The sequence below is a fragment of the Heliangelus exortis genome, chromosome 14, assembly GCF_036169615.1.
Source record: "Heliangelus exortis chromosome 14, bHelExo1.hap1, whole genome shotgun sequence".
NCBI lineage: Eukaryota > Metazoa > Chordata > Aves > Apodiformes > Trochilidae > Heliangelus > Heliangelus exortis.
The window spans coordinates 16,440,811-16,454,208 of record NC_092435.1 but is presented as its reverse complement, the minus strand read 5'-3'; the positions used below and the strand labels follow the sequence as shown (position 1 = coordinate 16,454,208).

General features: G+C 41.4%; 1 long non-coding RNA gene across 2 annotated transcripts in view; it reads right to left on the bottom strand.

Annotated features, from left to right (window-relative positions):
* The window catches only part of LOC139802461 (uncharacterized), a 128,443-nt gene that overhangs the window by 77,640 nt on the left and 37,405 nt on the right, over positions 1-13,398 (bottom strand). For both annotated transcript variants that reach the window (XR_011728630.1, XR_011728631.1), the window contains exons 8-9: positions 12,282-12,387; positions 6,459-6,612 (exon numbers count right to left, since the gene is read on the bottom strand). This is a non-coding gene — a long non-coding RNA (uncharacterized lncRNA). The remainder of the gene's footprint in view (positions 1-6,458; positions 6,613-12,281; positions 12,388-13,398) is intronic.

Genomic DNA, 13,398 nt, shown 5'->3' with positions numbered 1-13,398 from the left:
AAACATGTTTTCTGCAGACTGAGCAGGTTGGACAGATCATCTGTGACCCTACTTGAATAAGTATAGATAAGGCTTTGGTTTTTTGAGATGTTTCCAAGGGAAGAGATTTTTGGATCCATCTGAAAGTAAAACCTGCAATGATAAAAATGGACAACCCCAGTCTGGAAACATCAGGTTTTATTTCAGGTTCTCAGTTGTTAGTGACCTTGTATTGATGCAATCCATGAATATATAAAAGCCACAAAGCCTCCAAGAACAGAAGTCCAAGAATTCCACCAATATTCTAACTAGACAACAGAGTGAAAAGCCCCCATAGCTCTATAGAAAAACTCTCAAATACACACAGCACTATTAAAGTGAAAAATCACAGACCTAGTTTTTAAAATGTGAGTTTTTGTGGCAGAAAACCCTTCCCTGTAGCAGCTCCCTCCTCAGTCACCTCAGTGCATAACAGCTTTAGCTGAGCAGCTTTTGGCTAATTCTCACCATCCTACCTCAAATGCTTACACAGGTGTGAGCTGCTGAACCTGGCTCTTTTGCAGACAGCTGTGGCAGGAAAAAGAAAATATCCTCAGACTACAGACCAAAAGCAAAGTAGGGAAGAAAGGAAAAAATCAATTGACTTCTGCTACCAAGTAAAAACTTTACAGCTGTTTAAAAAAGGTACCGAGCTACCAATTTGCTTTTCTATCACACCAGTTATTAGGCACACTCCTGGCTTTAATAACCATTTTCTGCTCCAACCATTTGAGTAATACAAAGAGGAATAAAGGGCAAGCAAACCTCGTTTAATTAGAAATTGTGTTTGCTAAGTATTCAGAGGAAGCTACAGAATTGTGTGTTTCACCATAATGATGTTTAATCTAATGAAAGATTTCTTAAAATAGGATTTGTTTCCCTGACATGACATAAACATATTGTTCATGCTAATTACATCTGATTCATACAATAAAGCAGCTACCATAAAATTAAAACACGGATATGTGAACAAGTTAGCACAAACTGGGTTATGAACCTTTAGGGTACATCACCTGTGCTGTGGTAACGCCGTGTAAATGTTTTCACCTCATGGTAAATTAAAAGTAGCTGATCCTTATTCAAAGAGCTGTTGAAAGAATTTCTGCTCCTTTGCCAGCCAGTCCTCTGGCTTTGAACAGATGTGGTCACAAACTATACGAGACCAAGTCCTGGCAGGAACTACAAATCCAAATACTACCATTAAGCAAGAAGCAAATACCAACCCTGCTTAAAACGTTGCAAAGCCTATCACAGGCTTCAGTCAAAACACAACTTTGCCTGCTCCTTCTGAGTTTGTTTCTTGGAAACTGCATATCCAGTGCTTAGAGAAGTGACCTGGCCATTAACCCAACATTTGTGTGGTTGCAATGCAACAGACCTTTCAGAACACTTGGGTCTAACAGTGCTTTAACTCCATTTGTTTCTTTACAAACATCTTGACATATGGAGAACATCATCCTGGTGGCTCATGAGGACCCATGGTCTATCATAGAATCATAGAATGGGCTGGGTTGGAAGGGACCTCAGAGCTCATCAAGTCCAACCCTTGCTCCACTCCCCCCGTGGTTCCCAGCCCATGGCACTGAGTGCCACATCCAGGCTCTTTTGAAATATCTCCAGGGATGGAGAATCCACCCCTTCCCTGGGCAGCCCATTCCAATGCCTGAGCACCCTCTCCAGAAAGAAATTCTTTCTAATGTCCAACCTAAACCTCCCCTGGCACAACTTGAGACCTCTTGTGCCCTCTTGTCTTGCTGAGAGTTGCCTGGGAAAAGAGCCCAACCCCCCCCTGGCTCCAACCTCCTTTCAGGGAGTTGTAGAGAGTGATGAGGTCTCCCCTGAGCCTCCTCTTCTCCAGCCTCAACACCCCCAGCTCCCTCAGCCCTTCCTCACAGGACTTGTGCTGGATCCCTTCCCAGCCTCCTTGCTCTTCTCTGGACCTGCTCCAGCACCTCAATCTCCTTCCTGAGCTGAGGGGCCCAGAACTGGACACAGGACTCAAGCTGTGGCCTCCCCAGGGCTGAGCACAGGGGCAGAATCCCTTCCCTGGACCTGCTGGCCACGCTGTTCCTGAGCCAGCCCAGGATGAAGTCGGTGAGAACAAGAAAGGTAAAGGGTTCAAGTTTGAGGAAGACTCCTTACTTCATCCAAAGACCCCCTAGCAACCCCCCAATATCTCCCCAAGAGAGGACTCTGCCCAGACTCCACCCAGATTCTGCCTATCATGAATATTGTAATAACATGATGTAATCCCTATGAATATATATGTAAACCCACCCCTTTTTAATATGCATAGAATTGTAATCAATTTAAGGGAATTCTAGAGTTTTAGAAGCGTGTGAGTGGAGCAGACACCTGGGTAACAAAATAAACAACTAAAATGAGTAAGAGCATTATCTGAATCTTCCTTGATTGCCCTATAAATCTTTTTCCTCCTATGTGTGTAGCATTTTGGATAATAGCAGTGGTACTTCCTGGAATGAAGAATTACTTCTGTGAGCTTGGAATTGTCTGATATAACTAAATATGAAGTCCCTGGAACAGGCCTTCTGACAAATCTACCAGAGCATTATTGCCTATTATTGATCCAAGAACATAGCTGAAATTTGGAAATTTGAGTTAATTTGGAATGGAAACCACTTGGACTTCCACAGATAGGATTCCAGATTTCAAAATGAGTTTTAGATAGGCAGTGTTAGTCTGCAGGATCCCAGCCAAGCAGAGAGACTGTCTTTGTGTGCTTGAAACTAATGACTGGAGACTTCCATCACAAAGCACCTACTCCAGTTGATTATTCTGTGGCAACAGGAAGACAAAACGTGTTAAATTCATCACTTTTCCCAAAAGTTTAACCAAAGGTATTGCATTCCTTGCATTTCTGACACTCCATACCCATGGACACTGTTGGGTTCATTGCTCAGATGACAAAAAATGACTCTATCAAATTTCCTTGGCTTGATGTGTGCCCAGGAACTGGGTCCTTCATGAACTGGGCTGCCAGGTCCCTGAGGAGGAAAAAGGATTCAGAACTCCTCCCTCTGCTGTTGAGACTGAACATCATGTCCCCAGAGCTGGCCAAGAGCATCCCTGCAGTGTCTAACTTTCTGCATTAGGCTCAGCTTCACTCAATGGGAAAATTCATAACAGGGAATAAAAATAAAACAAAATTATTATATTTTTAAGTGCTTGAGAAAGTGAGCATCTCTTTTGCTGTCAGCTCAATGATTTCTGCTACGAATTAATTTGTTGATGTTTCCACAACTACAGCTTTCCAAAGCCCACACAAGAACTAATTACATGGGGTGAGGGAAAAAATAAAAGGAAAAAAGCCCTGTTTCATTGTTTTCAGATTATTTACAGTAGGGCTCAACAATTGGGAAACATAGATTATACAAGAACTACTGCAAAATGACAACCATTAACATGTTATTCTATAGAACATTTAGACACTATGAATATTTTCCAGCTGAAATCCATCCAAGTTTTCTTCACTCCAGTGCTCTGTGTTTAGTCCAGGAACATTAATGATGAAAATCTAGACAGTGTTACATTGTGGAACTATTAGATGTACACTGATGATACTTGATTTTAAATTGCCTTTGGCTTAGTCACCCCACAGGATTTAAATGATCTGAATTCTGGCTATCATCTGCTGCTGAATGAGTAAACAGTAAATCAAACCCAAGACTTCACCACAGAGTTGAAAATCTGTTTTCCTCCAGAGCTGGTAGAGCACACAATGCAATCAAATGCATTATTATCTATCAAGCATCCCAAAAACCTGAACTAAATGACCCATAAAAGCAATAAAGGAGACACTGTCTCTGCCCCTGAAACACCTTACATGTTCAAATTAAAACAAAAGGCCCAGAAAGAGCTGGGGAGGCCCAGTCAGTTCTAGAATGGAAAGGGAGAACGTGGGTTACACCAGGTAATAAAGCAGAGACTCTTCTGCAAGGGAGGAGGAGTGGAACTTCAACTGCCCACAGCTCCCTTGGCAGGTTTTGTCCCCACAGAAAGCTGAGTTACCTCGTGCAGCAGTTTTCTTCAGAGATTTTTCACCCTGTTCCTACTCCCTGGGGCAGAGGATTCCAGTTTTTCCCTGAGATGAAGGAGTATCTGCTTCCCCTCTTTGAATGTCACAGCCCACACCACCACAAGGCTGCTGTAGGACACTGCTGAGTTGAACTGGGGCTTGGTTAGGAGCCACCAACTGGCATTTCCAACACATCAGTGCTAATATATTTTCTGACCACCAGTTGCTCACACATCAATAAGTTAATACAGTTTAACTTGGAAAGCTTGACCTTTAAAGCAAAAATATCCCAGATCTGTGCAGCAATAACCAAAAAATCATAACTGCAGAGAGGTCTCAGCAGGCATCCCTGTGATTTACAGTGCAGCCCAATAAAATTATGCCTCTTGGAGGAAGGGGAAGAATCTTACTCCACCCTGCCATGCCTGGCTTGTGTGACAGACAGCAGCTGCTACTGAGATGTTCTGCAGAAGGCAAAGTCTATTTCAAGAACTCATTGAAACATCCAAACACAGCTGAACATCCACATGACCACGCACCCATGAAAAGAAATAGATGAAATAATTACAGAAGTCACCATTATACTTACTGCATCCATTTTGCAATTGGGTGCCAAGCCTTTTAAATTTTAAATATACAGGGGGTTGTTTTTAATAGCTAGGTGTAATAGCCATGACATAAACAATGCTTCTGCATTCTCTTAAGTCAGACTTGCTAAAATTAATTAGAGGGAGGAGTGTATTTGTACAACAGCAGGCACAAAGCTGCAAAATTCTACTTTGATTATACAGCCAAGGAAAACTATAGTGACAGTGGAAAGTGATCCTGCTGGTAGTGACTTTTCTCTTAATAAATGAGACCTTCAGCAGCTGACAAGTACCAATAGAGTACTGATAACTACTTGGAAACAGATGCAGATAGAATGTTGCACTGCATTTCACAAAGTCTGAAGCTTTCACTGTTGACAAATCATTCTTGCTTTTATAGACATTTAAAAAAATATTTAATATTCTCTGAGAACTGTTCTTTATCCAGGATGTGAAGAGCCCACTTGAAATAAAAAAATTGTCTTATCTCCATTGTTCAAATCTTGCCACAGACCTCTGTTATAACCTGTCTGAAGTGTTTCCTCAGGACAAAAAAAAAAAAACCCTACACTGTCCTGGTATGCTTTTCACCTGTATAGAAGTATTTCCTATGCTTCCCATGGATGCTCCATATACCCTAATTAATTTTCATAACTGCCTCATTGAAGTGAGTGGCTTCAAGCAACTGAAAATCTCTTCTAACAGGATGTGTCAAGCAAACTTAACAAGAGGCAGCTGAGCCAGGTGTACCTGTAATAGAATTGCTATTCCTTTATGATTCCACAGCCAATGAATAATTTACCCACAAAGTATTCTGCTTTTACTGTTCTCATCTGCCAGAATCCAGTACAGAAGGCAACGAATCCTCAGCCCTGGCAATGGGCAGAGCTTCAGGCAAGAAACAAACCCATGGGATAAATGATGTGCAAAAGATTTCCACCAGGGATAGATACATATATGTGTATGTCTGTGTATATGGATCTATTTGTAAAAAGCCTTTGAGTTCTGTATTTAAGAGTGTGCATGCTTTATTACCATCAAACGAGGTGTAAAAAAAGCACAGATCTTGGCTGGCTAAAGCTGAGAGCAGCACTTAGTGCCCATAGACTCTGCCTGCCTTGAGGAATCAGTTCCTGCTGTAAAATAACAGACTTTAGCACATTCTGTAGAATGACATCACCCAAAGCAGCCTGCCAAAAATGTTACTTTTCTATTTCTTCAACAAGAAGATTTCCTTTCACAACTCTTTTTAATTTTTTTTTTTTTTTTTTTTAGTTAGTTCAAAAATATGAAAGTTCTAAGTATTTCCAGGCCTATAGATTAGCAGCTTTTAACATAAGCAAGTGACTATGCCTTTTAAAAATGCTGTGTATATATGTATCATTTTTGCCTGGTTCTTTTTAGTAGATTGATATTTGCAACAGCACTGAGCTAAAATAATCCAAAGTTGATGGAACTGCCATACTGGAATGATTTTTTTAACTTTTGATTGATCACTGCCCTGCTGAGGAATTCTCCATTTTATGTGACCAGGGGAAGCATGTCTGCCCCTTCAGGGAGTTGTAGGTAACCCACTGGAACTCACTAACATGAACAAAAAGATAACTCAGTCAAAAGAAAAAAACTTTTCCATGTTTAAGGGAGCTTTTTAAAGCTTGCTGGATGACAGTCACAAGTGATGGATTCCACTCTCCAAACAGTGTAAACAAACAAACAGAAGTCACTAAGTTATTTGCAGAAATTATGGTACTTTCAGTGAAATATTCAAGACAAGCTCCTAATTTTTTTTCACTTCCAATGAGGGGTTTGCATCTTACCTTTGGAGGAGCCACAGCTGAAGTATGCAGAGCTTTTCCTCTTGGGCACTTGTTATTCTCAGGTGTTACTACTTCCTCCATCACTAAGTTTTAGGAAGTCAGTATCATCCAGGCCATCCATGCAGAAATTGTGTCTTCCTTACTAGACTAGCACCTAAATAAGAGAATTCAGTATTATTTAGTGCTGTGAAGGCTGGGATATTTTCCTTTTTGAAATAAAAATAAAATTGCAGGGTCTTCAAACTAGGAGTGTAAGACTTACTTATACAACCCAATACTATTTCTTTGGCTTATAAACAAGTTTTAAGTTCCTCTTCTGTAATTCTTAAGCAAATGACTAGAAATACTACTGAAATGGAGACTTTTTTGGAAAGAAACTGAACTAGTTGCAGTCCTAAATTTGAAGGATCTTGCATGGCACAGGAATTAATGCAACTTCAGAGAACAAACCAGTGTTATCAAAGGGAGAGATAAAATAATCCAATGCAATTTTCTGATGTTTTAATCCAATGTTGCAATGCCTGAAGGATCATCAAAATTATCCCATGCCAATACAAATTAAAAGAAGATACTGCCCACATATGCACTATAAAGACAGACTTGAAGCAATAATATTCAGTTATTTTTCACACTGCTTCCACAATTATTTTTTTTAACATGGATTAATTACACTGTGAAAAAGTAGAGCAGATAATGAATGCAACTCTTGATTTGCCTGCAAAGAAGCTCCTCTAATGAGATGAGAACATATGCTGCAGTGCTCATGTAAGAAATATTAAAAACATTTCATTTTTATTCATTTCTTTGCTGTTAAAAAATTCTAGACAATTAAGAACTCCAAATATGTCTTGAATTAATGTGTTGTCTATGACCACTTTTTAATGTAAACGTTGAGAGACTTTGAGTTTGTGTCATGAGTAAATGAAGGAAAGCAAAGTTTTATGAGTCTAATTTCCTGATCTGCAGCTCTTCCTTCTGTATGACATCCAATTATTTTAGTGCTGCTTTTTATTGCCTGGCTTCAGATAACTGATAAAAGGCTGATACCATGAGCCTGGCAATCTCTTTCCTTGTGACAAGAGAAAAAAAAAACCAACTAATTCACATCATATTCAAACACACTGACCCCAGGATGGCTCAGTGAAGTGAAGGGAGTCTTACACAGGCATAAAATGAACTCATTTTTTTCAATTAGCTCAGCAATTCCAGGCAAGAGAGCATCACTTTACATTGTTTATACAATGGAAGGTATTTTTTTAAATACAGAGGGGGAAAAAACCAACACATGGGTCCATTGCAGAGGGAATGGGAGATTTGATGCAGTTCTCTATCTGACATAATATTTAGTAGAATTACAGTTACTTTTGAAGTTAAAACAACCCCCTTGCATTTACAGTGGCTTTACTTGCAGCTTGCAGCCCTCTTTCTTGAAAGGGCATCACAGCCCGGTAAGATTAAAGACAAAACTTTATAAAACACCATTTTGTGGTATTAGCTGTAGAAAAAAAAAGAAAGAAAAAAAAGAAAAAAAAAAAAAAGGAACTTTCCTCTTCAATACTTGTCAAGGCTGCTATAAGAACTTCAGTGGTAAATGCTCAGGTTACACATAATCCTCCAGCTGCGAGGCGACAATTAGCACCAAAATCTCACAAAAAGCTTTCAGCTCTCAACAGGTGCCTCACCATTGTGTTCAGGTTTAAATCAAAATCTGGCAGGGCAAACGTCCCACCTCCTCACCCCCCCCACCCCCCTCTTTGAATCAACTCTTATTACAGCCCCTATCAGAGCAGCTCCACTCTCATTTTCCCCAAAAAGACCAAACATGACTTTCACTCTTCTGTCTGAGTGCTTTCTCCATTGTCTCTCTTCCCCTATCTGGCTGAGGGATCTGCACTCAGGAAGGGGAATTTACTTGTTGTGTATTCTGAGCCCACTGCTTCTCTCCTGACTGGTGAAAATGGGAGCAAATCCTCTGAGAGCCATATAATTATACTGACAAAAATCAGAAAGTCTTTCCCTTTCTCCAGGCAGTTTCAGAAACAACAGGCCAGGAAAAGCTCAGGAGTGCATCAAGAACATGAATACCCCAGATCTGAATTCCTCTGTAATCCAGGCATTATAAAGCTTTCTCCCCTATAAAAAACCATAAATAGACTTTTGATTAAAATTTGTTTCTGTCCTTTAGAACATCTTCACAAGGATGGAATGGCACAGTGCTGCTCACAATTCCAATTTCAGTACTGACACTGTCAGAACACTTCTCAGAAATATTCTCTTTTTTCCAATGTAGAGGGAGAATATTTATTAGGAAGAATTCCCTCCTTACTAGCCAGTCAAGCTTCTCTGATCCAGTAACAAATACTTATTGGCAAAAGAAGCAATTTAAAAGCCTGCAATACTCAAGGGAGGCTGAGAGCCTAGTGAATTAATCATTTATAATGAAGAAAAAGAAACTGGTTTTGAGGGATATCAGAAGTAGTAGTAAAATATGATGGCACTCAAAAGAATGAAACATCTTGACACTTGATCTGACTTGTTTCTGTGGGGAGACAAGACTGATAATGCAAACCAGATATTTCTTTGGTCCAATACAGCTTATAAAGTCAAGTTTCCACAACACAGTGAGAAAACAGCAAGCAGATTAATCATGCATGATTTCCAGTTTTGCTGTCTGCCCTGCATCTTGTGGAGTCCTTTGGCCATCACCTTTCTGGCCACACTCATGACTGCTCCTCCCAGTTTTTTTGCTGTTTTCTGGTTCCTTTCCACCTCCTGTGGGCAGATTCCAGCAGTTCACACCCTGCCCCTGGCGAGCAGCCTCCAGCAAACTGAGCTCCCAAGATTTAGAGCTGATTAACTGTAATCTGTATCTATGCAAAAACCCCAATGCTGCAGGATGCAAGAGACTGAACACCAGCCAGGGTGCTGGTACAGCTGCACTTGGTTCTGGATCCTGCCCTAACCCAAATACCAAGGGGTAGAGGGAATCTGGATCATTACACAGGTCTGGAATCCCCAGCATGCAATCTGGAGCTCCTGCATGACAGCAAACCCTCCTGGAGCCAAGACATGCTACCTCTCTACCATGATTGCTTTCTAAAATATTTCTGCTCAGGACAGTCTCAGATGGAACTAATCTATTGGACTCTGAAAAAGCATCATGGTGTGACAGATAGTTGGAGAGAATGGTATCCTAAAGAGTGTGCTTGAACTTGCTAAGCCTTTAATACCAACTTTCATTACTTTTCCTCCACCAAGTTAAATTTAGTAATAATTAATTCCTGATTGTACATTTTTTTCCCCTCCTTTGGATCTGAAACCTCCTCTAGAGGAGAAGTGATGAGTAGCAAGGGAAGGAGGGTCACACAACCATCACACCTTCCACCTGCAGCTGAAGCTGTAGCCAAACACTACCTGGCACAGCAGCCTCGTGGTCAGAACATGGAAATAGCTCCTTGTTATGCTGCAATTCCCTGCCCTTCCTTCAGGATGGCTGCAAGAAGCAGTTAAGCACCTGTATTGAAGAAAGGCAATCTTCAAAGTCAGGACACTGTGAATGTGGCCTTCCCCAAAGCAAAAAAAAAAAAAGACAGAGGCCTGCTTGGAAGAAGCTTTTATCCTTTTGATAAAGGATATTTTGCAGAGGTGCAGAAGAGACAAATCAATCTGAGAGTATTAAAACAGAAGACAAGAACAGAGGAGAAAGCTGGTGCCACTGACAGCCTGTCAATGGCAGGACTGAGCCTCTGCACTGAAACCAGACTCATAAAACTGCAGCAAAAGTAGTTTTCACAACTCTAGTAGAGTAAGATACAGTTCTACTGACTAGCAGGGGTTTTTCTTCTTTAAAAAAAATAATCAAAACTAATGATTAAGTCTCAAATTTTCCTAGATTAAAACCGACTCAAACAAAAATGGCATAAACATTTAAATGTAAATCTATGATTCTATGATTTAATTGCCTCAGTGCAATTAATATCACTCTCAAGAGGAAAGCCCGGAGTCTTTCATTCTTGAAACAGCCAGAATAATGAGCTTTTTCATTTTTTCTCTCCACATTATTTTAAAGCCAGTAAAGCACTGAAACTCACTTCACCCTACAGCATCCTTAGGATTTGATGTAACAGCAAATATGTACTGAGAAGAAAAACTTCACTTAAATGTTTCCACCCCACTTTCCCAGAGAGAGGTTTAGTGCATAACTTGACGTGGTTGCAGGATGACACAGAGATTGCCCTGCCTGCTTACTTCATTAGGCAGGTAATCAGCAGAACACACACAAAGCCAAAAATAGAGAATTTTGACTCCCAGCCACCCCAGATTTCATGGCAATTACAAAGATTAATGGACAACCTCAAGTCATCAGTATGCTATATGTTTCATTGGAAAATATTAATCTTCTTCAGAGATCCACACTGACTGTAGACAAGAAGATGAATTTCACTGCTGAATTTTGTTATCAACAGCCTAAGACTCTCTAGAAGCCTTAAGTACAAGCCAAGGTTTAATTAGCTCAGTGTTTCAGTAATTGTCATAAAAAGAGAGGTCTGTGATCCAAATTATTTGCAATCTAAACAAGAATGAACATAATGAGGAAGCACTGAACAAGTATTGATCATGATAAACAGAAGTAATCTCAGGAAACCAGAAGCCTATTGCTGCTTACTGTGGGCAAGAAAAGAAGAAAGTTAGTTTATTCTGTCTTTTTTTTTAAGGGTCCTTCTAAAAAGCCTGTCCAAAATGTGAAGAAAGCAGAAGTGAGAACAGAAAGGTACTTTACCTGGAAGTGAACAAGCAACAGTCATGTCTCAGCACTGAAAAAGGGGCAAAATAATAAGGAAATTACTTGACAAATAGAGACATCAGCAAGAACAAGGAAGAAATCAGGAACTATCTATAAGTGGACAAAGGAGGAAGGGAAGTTTTAGGAGTGAACTGAAAGTGGTGCAAGAATTGCTGGACTTGAGATTCTGTGATTCTGCTCCTTCACAGAACCTCAGATGCTTTCCTGAGGAGAGAGCAGAAATGGTGGATGCAGCTCAGTGTGGGATAATGCTGAAGGCAGAGAACATATGCTTTGAGTTTAATCCAACTGAAGAGTTCTGGCAAACGTGCTGCATTTATAGAGGCAAATACATCAACTTTAATTTTTTAGCAGCTGTGCTGCCCTTTAATTTCTTATACCCTGGAGTGTACACTTGTCCCCCTTTTGCTTACCTCAAAAAAGCAGCTCACTTAGAAGAGCTCAGCCTTTCTATCTGAGGCCAACTAACAGCTCCTGCCCACTGGAATTTTCTTTGAGTTGTACTGCTATTTTCCACTTGCTCTGCCTGTTTTCTTCTTAATCAAACACACATTGAAGTATCTTCCTAGGAAGACTGAGCCACCCCAGCAGGAACCAAGACCCTCTAGTTCAGCTGGCAAATATCCCCCTGAGAATCCCAAATTATCCCAGAAGCAGAAAGCCTCCTCTCTTTTGTGATTCAGGCTTCTCCTCCCAGACCCACCAGCTCTGCTATCTCCACGTACCTCAGTGTTAACTCAGGGTGGCAGAGCCATCAACAACAGGAAGAGACCCCCACTAATTGCACTTTTCCTCCCAGCCCTCAGCTGAGGATTTTACTCACACACCTCAGCTCCCTGCTCTGCAGCTCTCCCCAGCCAGGCTGAGCTGCCAGGCCTCTTTACAGAGTTCAGCAGGAGGCAATCTCTGCCCCTCTCCCCCCAAACCCAATTGGGCCTTCACACCAATTAAGCTTATTGACACCAGATTTTAGACATTCCTTCCCAGTGACGCCAGAGGGCTTCTTAATGCAAACAAACCTTTTAATGGGGGAGCACCAGGTCCCAAAAGGTAAAGCAGTCAGCTCTGGCACAGCAGCCCAGTGTCCTCGAAGCCAAAGGGGGGGAAAAGGATGTTGCAACAAGGCTGTAAAAGAGGAGAAAGCATTCGTTTTACACCTGTTGTTGTTTTCCTGCCCTGGCAGCTGAGGGAGAGGAGGAGCTGCATGAAGGTGAGGGGTGCTTAAGGAGGAAAACCTGAGTTTCAAGGCCACTGGGGGAATGAGAAGCACATTTTTCTGGGGCAGCAAATGCAGGAGGAGGGTGAACAAGTCTTCCCTCCTTGACTGTTGCCCTGCTGAGCTCTGGCTGCTCACCCCCAGCCCTGCCATCCACTGCAAGGGGGTAGGGAGGAACACCCCAAAGGGGACAGGGAAAGAAAATCCTCCAGAGCACCTCACACACCCATGAATGAGTTCCTCAGCCTCAGGTTTATATTTTACAGGTGCCAAGAGTCATCCCCTTGCTGGGGCAAAGTTGTTCTTGTCAGAGTGACTTGGCTGGTGGTTGTTCTATGGGAGGCTCTTCCCAAGGCTCTTCTGCAAATGCATTTACTCTCTAGATGACCCAGGAATGAGCTGCTGTACACACATTGCAGGCACCTCTAAATCATACCCCAAAAAGAAAAAAAAAGCTATTACCTGCAGGCCTGGTTTTCTGTTGTTTTCTTTGTTTGTTTTCACAACTGCTGAACCTACACAAATCCCAGGGACACCAATGAGGCAGAAATACTGCTAGCTCCTCCTTGGCTAAAAAGCAGAGAGATGTCCCCTGGCAGTGTCCCACAGACTCATGGGGTACAAGTAAAGTTTGCATCTGAGGCACATCTTGGAAATGCACCACATTCCTGCCCACCTCCAGCCCCGGGAGGAAATCCATCTGGCCAAGAGTGTCAGAAATGGTCTTTGTGCAGCAGGACAACCAGGCTCCCAGCATTGCTTCAGTGAGACATCAACTTCAATCTTATTTGTTCAGAAATGACTGCTGGCCAATGTTGCCAAGAAAATCTTTCTCCCTGAAACATACCAGCTCTTAATTATTTATTAAGATTTTTTTGGCTCCTCTCAAGCTTTTTATTTTGTTTTCATTCATCAGCACT